The sequence below is a fragment of the Coregonus clupeaformis genome, chromosome 6, assembly GCF_020615455.1.
Source record: "Coregonus clupeaformis isolate EN_2021a chromosome 6, ASM2061545v1, whole genome shotgun sequence".
NCBI lineage: Eukaryota > Metazoa > Chordata > Actinopteri > Salmoniformes > Salmonidae > Coregonus > Coregonus clupeaformis.
Genome location: NC_059197.1, coordinates 7,029,563 through 7,042,172, shown reverse-complemented (window position 1 = coordinate 7,042,172; position 12,610 = coordinate 7,029,563). Strand labels below are relative to the sequence as shown.

General features: G+C 45.7%; 1 non-coding gene across 2 annotated transcripts; it reads left to right on the top strand.

The window, feature by feature from the left end:
* The first annotated feature begins 7,265 nt into the window (after positions 1-7,265).
* Positions 7,266-11,226, top strand: LOC121567267. 2 transcript variants are annotated; one of them, XR_006661139.1, is made up of 3 exons: positions 7,266-7,701; positions 8,832-8,927; positions 9,088-11,226. It is a non-coding gene; the product is annotated as an uncharacterized LOC121567267 (transcript). The 2 variants fall into 2 exon arrangements; XR_006661140.1 differs by having other exon boundaries at positions 7,266-8,449.
* Positions 11,227-12,610: the final 1,384 nt, after the last annotated feature.

Here is a 12,610-nt window from a genome sequence, read left to right as displayed (position 1 = left end):
GTGTGGTTTATAAATCTTTGCTGGTTATAGTAAATATAATTTATCCAATCTACGTTTTTATTAATTGTTGACCACCAGAAAATACTTGATTCAAACCCAGCTGCGATCTGATTCCTAGCTTTGAATTCTTCTGGAACCCCTCGAGGTACTCCTATCCCATCAATATATATCCTTTCATCAAAGGATCCTAGGAGGAGGTCCCGCTTTCTACGTGACAACTCACCAGTCTCTGACACGTTTGATTGTTTGATGAGAGTGAAGGGCATTACCAGCTGAGCTAGCGCACAGGTTCCCGTCCAATTAGTATGTAGGTGAGGCCACAGTCTGTTATCACCACACAACCACCAGATGTCAGCACGGGCCTGGTTTTGGTTCCTAAAATCCTCTGGCTGCAACAAAGAGGAGAGATTAGTCATGGTCTCTTTAGTTGTGACATTCTCTGTGTGGGAGCAGGAGCTAAGATGCCCTACCCTGTATTCTATCTTGTCAGTCCTAGAGAAACAATAGTAAGAATCCCCTGAGACTTCAAACGGAGGCCACCTAGGTCGGGGTGACTTTGTCATCAGGGGATACAGATAGTGCAAGTTACTACAAGACTCCTTCACCACATTCCCAGGTGGCTTGAACAATTTAATCATGGAGGATAAACCTGATGGAGAGTTAAAGCCTGTCAAGGGGAACGGAGTAGTTGTTAACCTTGGTTTGGCTGTCCCACAGGCATAACAGTCCTCTTTAGACAAAGTTCTTGCCGTATACTGAATCCATTCCAACCACAGGTTAGGATCCCTATACCCCGTCTCCACCTGTACTACTTCCTTCAGGTCTATAGTTTGCACTATCTTCACCACAGCCCCGGTCTCACTACCTCCCTCAGAGAGGTTTACTCTATAGGGTGCCCCAGTTGAAGAGGATATCTCACTTGTCAGGTCTGTAACATCTGCTGGGTTGATTACTACCCAGAAAGCCACTAATAGGTCTCCACAACATTTGCAGTCAAATCCTATGTACCACATTCCCTCATCCGTAGCCTTTACCTGTTTTAGCGTAATTCGGACTTTCAGACAGTACCTACCCTTATATGGGTCGCACTGCCATTTCTGGTAATCCCCTACTTTCACAATACTCCACCTGTCCTTAAACTGTGTATGGAGATTGACATATCCCCCCGCTCGGTATGAGCAACTACATGGTCCCAGGATGTACATGGTGACATACATATATATCTCCCATCCTTTACGATACTACCAGCCAGTAGTCCCCAACTCCCCAACTGGTCCGCAAAGACCTCAAAGGTGATGTCCTTCCCTACAGTCCCTAGTACTTCCCCTTTCCCTACGTCTAGCTGTCTCCTATGCCTTCGTAGATTGTGCTCAGGTATTATTTCATCAACTTGTGTTAGGTTAACTACTACTTCTGGTGGATCAGGAGGGTTTGAGTGTGTTAGGAATATGCCCCCCACAATCAGACAGCTACCTACTGTCAGGAGACCTGTGAATCCCCACCCTCGCCCTGAGAACATGTCAGACGCCAGAGGCCAACCCATTGCTTTACCTTCTATCAAACTCACACAGGGATGATCAGACAGGGTAAGGGAATCTTCGTTAAGGAGCCAACCCCCGAGCCCTAGTGGTGATCGGTTCTTTCTCCTAACTCTGTGTTTGTTCGTCAGGTGCAGCTGGGTTTACCTTTTTACAGTGTGTGACATGCACCCAGGTGGATCTTTCCGCAATTCTTATAGCGAAGGCCGTCACCAACAGGACCTGATGTGAACCTTCCCAACGGGGCTGCTTCCAGTCTTTCTTCTTCAAGGATTGGATCCACACCCAGTCACCTGGTTGGATGGAGTGGGTTACCTTCTCCTTTAGTTCTCCTGTGGGGCACAAAATCTTTGACATACGTGTTTGGTTAATGAACAGTCTTCTCATGTGTTGTGCCAATGTGTCTTCTACTGCTATGTCTGCCTGTTCTGGCGCTGCCAACTGTGGCATCCTGTAAGGTCTTCCAAACGCTTTCTCAAAGGGGGACAATCCATTCTTATCTGGCGTTATTCGGATAGTCATTAGTACGATTGGCAGACATTGTACCCAATTCCTTCCTGTGCTCATGTGAGTTTTTCGTAATCTAGCCTTAATCGTCTGATTCATGCGTTCGATAAGTCCAGCCGATTTCGGGCTATACGAACAATGCTTCTTCATGTTTATTTGTAACTTCTGTCCAATATTATCTATTACTTGATTAAAAAAAAAAATGGGATCTGAAAAAAATAGTTTCTGGAAGGCCGAACCTTGCTATTATATCCTGGCTTTTGCTACTGTTATTTACATTTACGTCGAGGAGGTAGGGAAAGCTTCTACCCATTTAGTGTATTTGTCTATTATAGTCAAACACCACTACTTTCCCTCACTCCTGGTCAGCTCTATAAAGTCCATTTATAATTGTTGAAAGGGGTACTTATTTTTTTTTTTTTTTTATTTCACCTTTATTTAACCAGGTAAGCCAGTTGAGAACAGGTTCTCATTTACAACTGCGACCTGGCCAAGACAAAGCAAAGTAGTGCAACAAAAACAACACAGAGTTACATATGGGGAAAAAAAAAACATAAAGTCAGAAATACAACAGAAAATATATATACAGTGTGTGCAAATGTAGCAAGTTATGGAGGTAAGGCAATAAATAGGCTATAGTGCAGAATAATTACAATAGTATTAACACTGGAATGCTAGATGTGCAAGAGATTATGTGCAAATAGAGATACTTGGGTGCAAAAGAGCAAATTAAATAACAATATAGGGATGAGGTAGTTGGGTGGGCTAATTTCAGATGGGCTGTGTACAGGTGCAGTGATCGGTAAGGTGCTCTGACAACTGATGCTTAAAGTTATTGAGGGAGATAAGAGTCTCCAGCTTCAGAGATTTTTGCAATTCGTTCCAGTCATTGGCAGCAGAGAACTGGAAGGAATGGCGGCCAAAGGAGGTGTTGGCTTTGGGAATGACCAGTGAGATATACCTGCTGGAGCGCAGACTACGGGTGGGTGCTGCTATGGTGACCAATGAGCTAAGATAGGGCGGGGATTTGCCTAGCAGTGATTTATAGATGGCCTGGAGCCAGTGGGTTTGACGACGAACATGTAGTGAGGACCAGCCAACAAGAGCGTACCGGAGGGTACAGAGGTACCCACCCAGAGGTGCCCTTTGTCTGCCCTGGTGATTACTTTGAGCACAGATAACACATCTTGAACAAAAGTTTTTTTTAAATAATTTGTAATCCCATATGCAACAAAACGTTGTCTAATCTGCTCTACCATCCCTCCCGTTGACACATGGCTCTGCCCGTGTGTCAATATTGCAGCATATCTATCCCGAGTGGCGCAGTGGTCTAAGGCACTGCATCGCACTGCTAGCCGTGCCACTAGAGATCCTGGTTCGAATCCAGGCTCTGTCGTAGCCGGCCGCGACCGGGAGACCCATGGGGCGGCGCATAATTGGCCCAGCGTCGTCCAGGGTAGGGGAGGGAATGGCCGGCAGGGATGTAGCTCAGTTGGTAGAGCATGGCGTTTGCAACGCCAGGGTTGTGGGTTCGAATTCCCACGGGGGGCCAGTATGAAAGAAAAAATAAATAAAAATAATAATGTATGCACTCACTAACTGTAAGTCGCTCTGGATAAGAGCGTCTGCTAAATGACTAAAATGTAAATGTAAATATCTAAACAGTGATTTCGGGAGAATTGGTAAGCTGTCTTTGACCCATATTCCTTCCTTATTTACTGCGCCTTGCTTCACCCATCTGTGAACTTCCTTAATTGGGGCCCTACTGTAGCTCTCTATAAGTAGATCTCTGTCTATCGTAACTTCCTCTTTTGACAGCTGACTGGAACCAGAGAAGTGTTTTGACCCAGCCTTCTTAGCTTCCTCATCTGCCTTTGCATTCCCCAAAGTACTGCTATCCTTCCCTGTAGTATGCGCCTCACACTTACATATTGCGAGCTTTTTTGGTAATAGTACTGCATCTAGGAGGTCAAGAATCAACACTGCATGTGTTATTGGTTTACCCGAAATCGTAACCATTCCTCTATTCTTCCACCGGGCAGCAAAGACGTGTACGGTATTAAAGGCATATGCACTGTCGGTATAGATAGTTATAACCTTCCCTTTACCCAGTTGGCATGCTTTTGTTAATGCCACTATCTCTGCCTGCTGGGCAGAGTAGTTTCTTGGTAAGGGTTCAGCAGCTAGAACCTCGTTCTCTGTCACTACAGCATAACCAGTTGCATTGGTGCCATCAGGATTCTTCCTAGAAGATCCCATCAACAAACATCGTTACTTCACAACATGGTATAGCTAAGTCTGTTAAGTCAGGCCTGGGTAGTACTATTTCTTTTCCAGTTTCTTCAATACAGTTATGGGGACTACCATCATTCACAACTGGAACCAATGTTGCAGGATTCAGCGTTGTACATCGTTCAATAGTTAGATTTGGCATATTTCAGCAATCTTATCATACAAGATAGGTGTCGTGCTGGTGACATGTACGCCATCTTGTGTTCCAATAGCAGAATTGACACTGCATGTGTATTAAGGTTAGATCATGGTATGGTACTATTGAAGCTGAATCCTGCACTGCATTAGCAGCTGCCACAACTGATGGCAAACAGACAGGCGTTGCCTGAGCCACCTCATCACATCTTGAAGAAAAATATGCTACGGGTTTATTTTTGTCCCCATGTTTTTGTGTCAGTACTGATGTCATATATCCCTCTCTACAATCCACAGTTTGAGTGAATGGTCTGTCATATCTAGGAAAACGGCAGCACCGTTGAAGAGGTCAATAATTGCTAAAATTTCCTCAAATTGCAAATCAGCCTTGTTATTCCAGATTATTTTATCATGTGCTGCCATAGCCTTTCCATAGATAAGACCACTCAATTTTCCAGTGTGTAATGCATAATGGGGAATCCATGCTCGACAGTAATTTATCATTCCCAAAAAGCTCATCATTTTGTTTCTTATTCAGAGGTTTAGGAGCTTCTAATATTGCCGTTTTTCTTGAGGAGTTTAGGGTTCTCCCATCCTGCGTTATCGTGTGACCTAGATATATTACCTCTTTCTGCCAGAGTTGTAGTTTCTTTACACTGACCTTGTGCCCTTGTCCTGCCATAAAAATGTTAACAACTGGAGAGTATCCTTTTTACACCCCTCCTTCGAGGGGTTTGCTACCAGTATATCATCGACGTATATCAACATTTGGCTCCCCTCTTGGGGTTCAAACATTCCCAGGTTACGTGTGGATAGCCTGGGAATTTTTTTTAGGACTTTCCGAATAACCTTGTGGATGTCTTGAGTATGTGTATTTCTGACCTTTGAAGGTAAAGCCAAACCATCCTTGACTATCAGGATGTACAGGTATACTAAAGAAAGCATTAGCTATGTCTATCACAGTAAAGGAAGAATGTTCTGGTTTCAATTGGTTCAATAGAGTGTGTGGGTCTGGAACACAGGGTGCTCTTGGAATTATGTTCTTATTTACCCCCTGAACCTCCAGTTCTCTCTCCTGCTTCTCCTGATTTCTCTCTTCCTCCCACTCCAGTCGTGCCTCCTCTTCTTCCTCTGATTCTGGCTTTCTCCCCCTCTCTCTTCCTCCTCTGCCTGGATTATACTTTCCTCCTTTTCCTCTCTTCCCCTTCTGCTTACAGTTTCTTGACTGGTGCCCTTTCCTTCCACAGTGACAACACGGTTCCTCACATTCTCTAGCAAAATGTCCCGTTTTGTCACAATTGAAACCAACCTTCCATTCACTCCTGCCTCCACTATTACCGTTGCCTCTCTTCTCTCCTACCTCCCATCTCCCCTAGGGCTGCCACTAGGTACTCCCTAGGTCCTTCCAGTCTCTCCTACCTCCCAACTCCCCTAGGGCTGCCACTAGGTACTCAGCTCCTTTCTCTCCTCGGTCCTTCCAGTCTCTCCTACCTCCCATCTCCCCTAGGGCTGCCACTAGGTACTCCCTAGGTCCTTCCAGTCTCTCCTACCTCCCATCTCCCCTAGGGCTGCCACTAGGTACTCAGCTCCCTTCTCTCCTAGGTCCTTCCAGTCTCTCCTACCTCCCATCTCCCCTAGGGCTGCCACTAGGTACTCAGCTCCCTTCTCTCCTAGGTCCTTCCAGTCTCTCCTACCTCCCATCTCCCCTAGGGCTGCCACTAGGTACTCAGCTCCCTTCTCTCCTCGGTCCTTCCAGTCTCTCCTACCTCCCATCTCCCCTAGGGCTGCCACTAGGTACTCATCTCCCTTCTCTCCTCGGTCCTTCCAGTCTCTCCTACCTCCCATCTCCCCTAGGACTGCCACTAGGTACTCCCTCGGTCCTTCCAGTCTCTCCTACCTCCTAACTCCCCTAGGGCTGCCACTAGGTACTCCGCTCCCTTTCTCTTGTTTCGTTCCTTTACATTCTGTTCATGATGGATTGCGTAACGTTTAACCTCAGCTAAGGTGGCCGTCCCCCAGCCAATTAGGGTATTATTTATTGTTTGAGAGATTTCTGGCCTCATTCCACTTAGGAAGGCAATCTTTAACTGTTGGTGATCCGGACCCTCTGGTGCCCCTGGTCCTGGATCTATTAGCCCACTGTTTGCATTGAACACATCTCTCAGTCTCTCTAGGTATTGACTAATAGTCTCACTGTCTCCCTGTTTACACTCGTGGACTTTGGAGAAGTCGGCATGTCTGTGATAATATTCTCTCAGATTATCACAGAGTTTGTGCCAATTTATCTCCATAAGCCCCTCCTTCTGCCCACTCTAGGACCTGCGCATTCCCGTCTCCGGGAACCCAGTTCCCTCTCACTGCCGCCCAATCTTTTAACACTATCTGTCTGACTGCCCTCTCTAGTTCCCCTGTATTCAGCTTAAAGCTGGCGGTCAGCCCCTTCCATATCTCTTCTGAACTGGTGCACCCCCGTCTTGGGGTGGGGTATCCCTTCCACTGCTCTCACTACATCTCTCTGAGTCCATGCTCTGTATTACTTGTAAGGTATCAGGCTGGTTGTCTTGTCCTGCTCTGGGGTTTGGCAGGGCTATTAAGGGATAGGATTGCTCCATTTTACCCTTACCACTGCCAGCCCCATCTGATTCTTCCCCTTCTGACTCATCGTTCCCCTTTCTCTTGGCCTCAGCCCTGTGCCTCTCTAGCTTTTTCCTTTTCTCTTTCTCCCTTTTAGCCTCCTGTCTGACTTTCTCTGCCCTTGTCCTGTACTCCTCTACCTCTGGCTCTTCCCAGAGGTGTAGTCCAGGGTATACGCTGGTATACGGCGTATACCTACTTATTTTTCAGTCAGCATTGCGTATACCCACTTCTAAATCCCCCCTGATGCGCATCATTCAGTAATATCTGTGAGTCAGATTGCCTATTTTCTTCCTCGGGGATAGTGAAGCCATGACCCACCCTCCTCTGCCTCTAATTGGCTGGTACTCGCTGCTTTCACTGATTAGATTGGTTAACTTTAGGCATGAGGACTGATGAGCCAATCAGAGGCAGAGTAGGGCGGGTCATGCCGAGGAAAATATCGCTAATACCTCAGGTGCCAGTGAAAAAAAAAAAAAAAAACTCAGGTGCCGGTGCCACTTGACTACGATAACGGCAGCAGACCAAACAACGGATGAAGAAAGGACACAAGCGGCGGTGTGCCACCCCAGTTGATGGAAGACATCATTCTGAGGTAAGTTTTAAGGTGGTTTCCAAATGAATCATTATTTTAAACTACTGGCAAATTGCCAGTGACTGCACATTTAGAGGAGAAGAGATGTTGCCGCCAATAGTTAGTGCGAGTCGGCTAACGTTATGAAGCTAGCTACGTAGATTGGGATAATGTGGGGAAACCGGGGCATTGTTGGTTTTCAGTAAGTGTTTAATCAACCCAGTTCATAAGAATTTCATACCAGACTGATGAAACTGATTATCTCAATGTTTATGAAGCTTGTTTATTATTGTAAAGGTCTAAATTATAACGTTAGCCAAGTTACTAAGCCCTAAATTATAACATTAGCCAAGTTACTTAGCCCTAACTAACCTATATGATCTAGTTTAATTGCATAGTAGCTAAGCTGGTAGTTGATTTTTAAGTAAGTTAAAACACAAGAATGGGGACAAATAGTTTAAGATTCAGCCTAAAACAATATTGAGGTCTAATCAGGCTGTCTTATTTTGTATAGGGACAGGTAACCATGAAAAGGAAGGGAGATATTGCAGACTTTTTTTGTAAAGAGGCACAAATCAGGCCCAGATCAGGCCCAGGCAGACCCCACCCCTAAAACCAGCAGCCCTGGCAGCTCTCAACCGGGAGCTAGCCAGGCAAGTCAGTGTGAGCATAGAGAAGGATCCAGTCTACCACCACCAGGTCAGAACACACAGGCAGTAAATTGCATCTCCAGTTTATTGAAAAGTGAAGCCTCACACTGTAACAAAAGGTGATTTTGACAGATTAAGCCTCATTTTGAATTTCTGTGTGATGTTATTTATTTTATTGCCCTTCTATTTATTTTGTCTGTATCCATGTTTGTTTTTTACAATGCTACTGTTATATAACATTTTGTGTTAAATTTGTTGTTTTTTTGTTAAATAAACTCTCCCAAGTATTTCACTCACTAATCTCCTGTATGCTTCAGCTTCACTTGCTGAAAATATTTCCACTTGGTTATGCAGATTGTTAATGTAAAGAGGGGGGACCCATGTCTTGCTGATGACTATTGTGATCACAGTAGTGTGTGTGTGTGTGTGTGTGTGTGTGTGTAAGTGTGTGAGAGAGAGAGAGACAGGGAGATGCATAATTAGTTTTGTTGTTGTCTGTAGACATCAATAATGACTGGCCAGACCTGTGGAGTGCTAAACAAACAGAAGACTTCAAATCCAAGAACCCCTGGTTGGGATCCAAAAACAAAAAATTGGGTAAGTTTAGGTAGATTGCTAGTTTGGGTAACTTCTGAAACAGTGGGCACAGATAACTTTGTGTGTGTGTGTGTGTGTGTGTGTGTGTGTGTGTAAAGGACCATGCACACGTACAGCTGTGGATACAGGAGTAGTTACATTGTTTGTTTATGCTTCGCAGGATGTCTGGTCTGTAGCAGTGTGAACTCCATTGGGATCGACAAGGAGCAAGGACAAGGTGTATCGCTCTCAAGAGAATGGATGAACTTTGAAATTCAAGTGTCTGGCCAGGGAAGTAGAACAACAAGTTTGTCAATCTTGAGAAATAAGGTGAGGAAACATGCGTTGTCCAAGGCCCACACTCAGGCTGTGAAGGTGGCAGAGCAACAGAAAGAAGCTGCCATTGAGAATGCAGTGGAGACTATGACTGAGTCCTACATGAAGGAAACTGAAGCTGTGTTTCGAACAGCCTACCATCTGGCCAAAAAGAACCGACCCTTTTCTGACCATGAGAGCCTCATTGAGCTGCAGGAACTGAATGGTGTAAAAATGGGCTCAATACTTCATTCACGTTACAGTGCAACACAAATAATACAACATGTTGCTAGTGAGATGCAGAGCAAAATCATCAGTAGCATTATAGCATCATCCAGTAAGTTAGCTGTCCTAATTGACGAGGCATCTTCTTTAAGTCACAAAGCTGTCATGACAGTTTCTATTAAAGCATCAATTCAAGAAGAAAGCCCTGAGTTCATATTCCTGGAACTTGTTGAACTGGAAAATCAGAGAGCAGATGGCATATTACAGGCGTTACTCACCTGTTTAACTAATGCTGGCTTTACAGAAGAGTGGCTTCATGAAAACTGGGTAACATTTGTATCTGATGGAGCCAGTGTCATGCTAGGAAAGAAGTCAGGAGTAGCAACCAGACTGACTTTGAGATTCCCAAAGCTTTTTGTATGGCACTGCATGAACCATAGACTTGAACTTGCTGTGTCAGATGCAGTTGATGAGGTAAACTCTGTCAATCACTTTAAAACTTTTATCCAGAAGCTATACTCTCTGTATAGTGTGTCAAACAAAATGAACGTGAACTTGTTAATGCAGCAGCTGAAGTAGGCTCACAACTTCTTCGCATTGGCAGAATCTTGGATGTACGCTGGGTGGCCAGTAGCTTTCGGACTGTTCGTGCTGTTTGGACATCCCTGGGAGCTCTTGTGCAGCACTTTAAAAATGCTTGCAGTGATGAGATGAGGTCCACCAAAGAGAGGCAGATGTACAGAGGTTTGTTAGACCGTGTTCAAAGTCCAGAATTCATTTGTGACCTTGGCCTCATGTACGACACTCTCCATGAACTAAGTCTCCTGTCACAGGAGCTTCAGTCTCGTTCTATAACGCTCCTCAGAGCAGAGCATCTGCTGAAACGCTCAATCAGAGTGATCCAGTCATTCAAAGAGAGTCCAGGTGAGAAATATAGTGAGGCTTTAGAAGCAAAACAGACTGGGGAGTATCGGTCTATAGCCCTGAAAACAAATGCAAAGCTGAAGTCTATCAATCCAGGCCAGTTCTTACAAAGCCTTGTGAACAATCTGGAGAAACGCTTGTCTTTTGAAGATGAGACCATCATGGACCTCAGCATCCTTGATCAGAGTAAGTGGCCATCAAAGCCCAGCATCCGCCATGGTGAAGAACAAGTTAAGCGACTGTGCAAGCGATTTAACTTGTGCACAGACCAAGCACTGAATGGGATGCGGGACCTACTGGAAGAGCCCAGTAGTGAGCCCAAGGACCTAAAACCACTTATGAACTGTATGAAAACATTCCCTGTCGGTACAGCAGAGTGTGAGAGGAATTTTAGCCTTATGAACAATATAAGCTCAGACAAGAGGGCTGTCCTTCTGATCTCAAACATATCAAACTTGATGATGATTAATATCAACGGCCCACCAACTTCCAAGTTTGATCCTAGAAAATATACAAGGACCTGGTTGAAGAGCCATCGTGCTGCCTCTTCGGTGCGTTCTAGACAGTGCAGTGTGAAAGCTCCTGCAGAAAGCAAATTTGTCTGGAATATACTGTAGTATGAGCAAAGGTCAGAAACCCAGTGCTGGGTTGAGAGAGTATATCACTGTTGATGTGTTGTTAATGCATATATTTTTGTTAATTGTTAACTAAATATTGTTGTAACATATTTTGTTGAATGATTTACCGGTAAATGAACATGTTCAAAACAAAGCATATAGCAATATGAACAAGGATGCATTGTCACCTTCAGATTTGAAGTATTTTATTTAAATAAATGTGCAAAAAATAATCGAAACACCATTTCCTGTTTGCCTCATGATAAATACATTTTACATTCATCCAGGCTGCTCTTGTGACCAGTAGTAACTACAAACTGCTCCTAATCAAGTCATGATCATTTTATAATAGTGTGCAAGTAGAAATTACATATTTTTGGGTAAACTAAATCATAGTCTTACATGTCACTGTTTCTAAAACAGGGCTTTTTTCTGGACTACTTAAAAAAAAAAAAGGTGAATACTGAGAGTATACCCACTTCTCCAGGGACCACTACACCACTGGCTCTTCCTCACCTTCGTCTTCCCTTCCTCCTGCAGCCCCTTCTTCCTCATGGGGCCGGTGGGGGGGGCGACATTATTCCCCTGCACTCTCCTTCTCCACCCTACGTATTCATCATCTGGATTTTCTCTCCATGCCTGGTCTGCCAAGTTTGGATATAACCTTTCTGCCCTCTGCTCTGGGGGAGGCACGGAGACCTCAACCTTCACTTCTCTTTCACTCTCACTCACTTCTCTTTTCTTCCTGCCTTCTTCCCGCTTTCTAGCTTCTACTAGCCACACCCTGGCTACTAGCCACACCCTGGCTACTACTGGTTTCTAAGCCCTAACGTTTCTTTACCACAATTTACATGCATTTATTTAATCATGGTTGCCAGTTTAATTACATCAAGTCGCCCAGTAAAGCCATATTTCTTTCTCCAAATATGTCCATATAACATTTCGTTTGTCTCGCATTTACATGTATTTCTTTGTCCGCAGTAAATTCTGGGACATCTTGTGAGGATCTTCCAACACATTGAGTATAGCCACGCGCTTGCAGCAGTTGAGAGTTTACGTGACTTGCACAAGCCTGGACATTTCCAGAAACGTGTTAATGCATAATTGGAGAGCGAGGGAGAGCGCGAGGGAGAGCGAGCGAGAGCGCGAGGGAGAGCGCGAGGGAGAGCGAGCGAGAGCGCGAGGGAGAGCGAGCGAGAGCGAGAGCGCGAGGGAGACCGCGAGGGAGAGCGCGAGGGAGAGCGTGAGGGAGAGCGCGAGGGAGAGCGCGAGAGAGAGCGCGAGAGAGAGCGAGAGCGCGAGCGAGAGCGCGAGCGAGAGCGCGAGGGAGAGCGCGAGAGAGAGCGCGAGCGAGAGCGCGAGGGAGAGCGCGAGGGAGAGCGCGAGCGAGAGCGCGAGGGAGAGCGCGAGAGAGAGCGCGAGCGAGAGCGCGAGGGAGAGCGCGAGAGAGAGCGCGAGCGAGAGCGCGAGCGAGAGCGCGAGGGAGAGCGCGAGCGAGAGCGCGAGGGAGAGCGCGAGGGAGAGCGCGAGAGAGAGCGCGAGGGAGAGCGCGAGGGAGAGCGCGAGAGAGAGCGCGAGGGAGAGCGCGAGAGAGAGCGCGAGAGAGAGCGCGAGAGAGAGCGC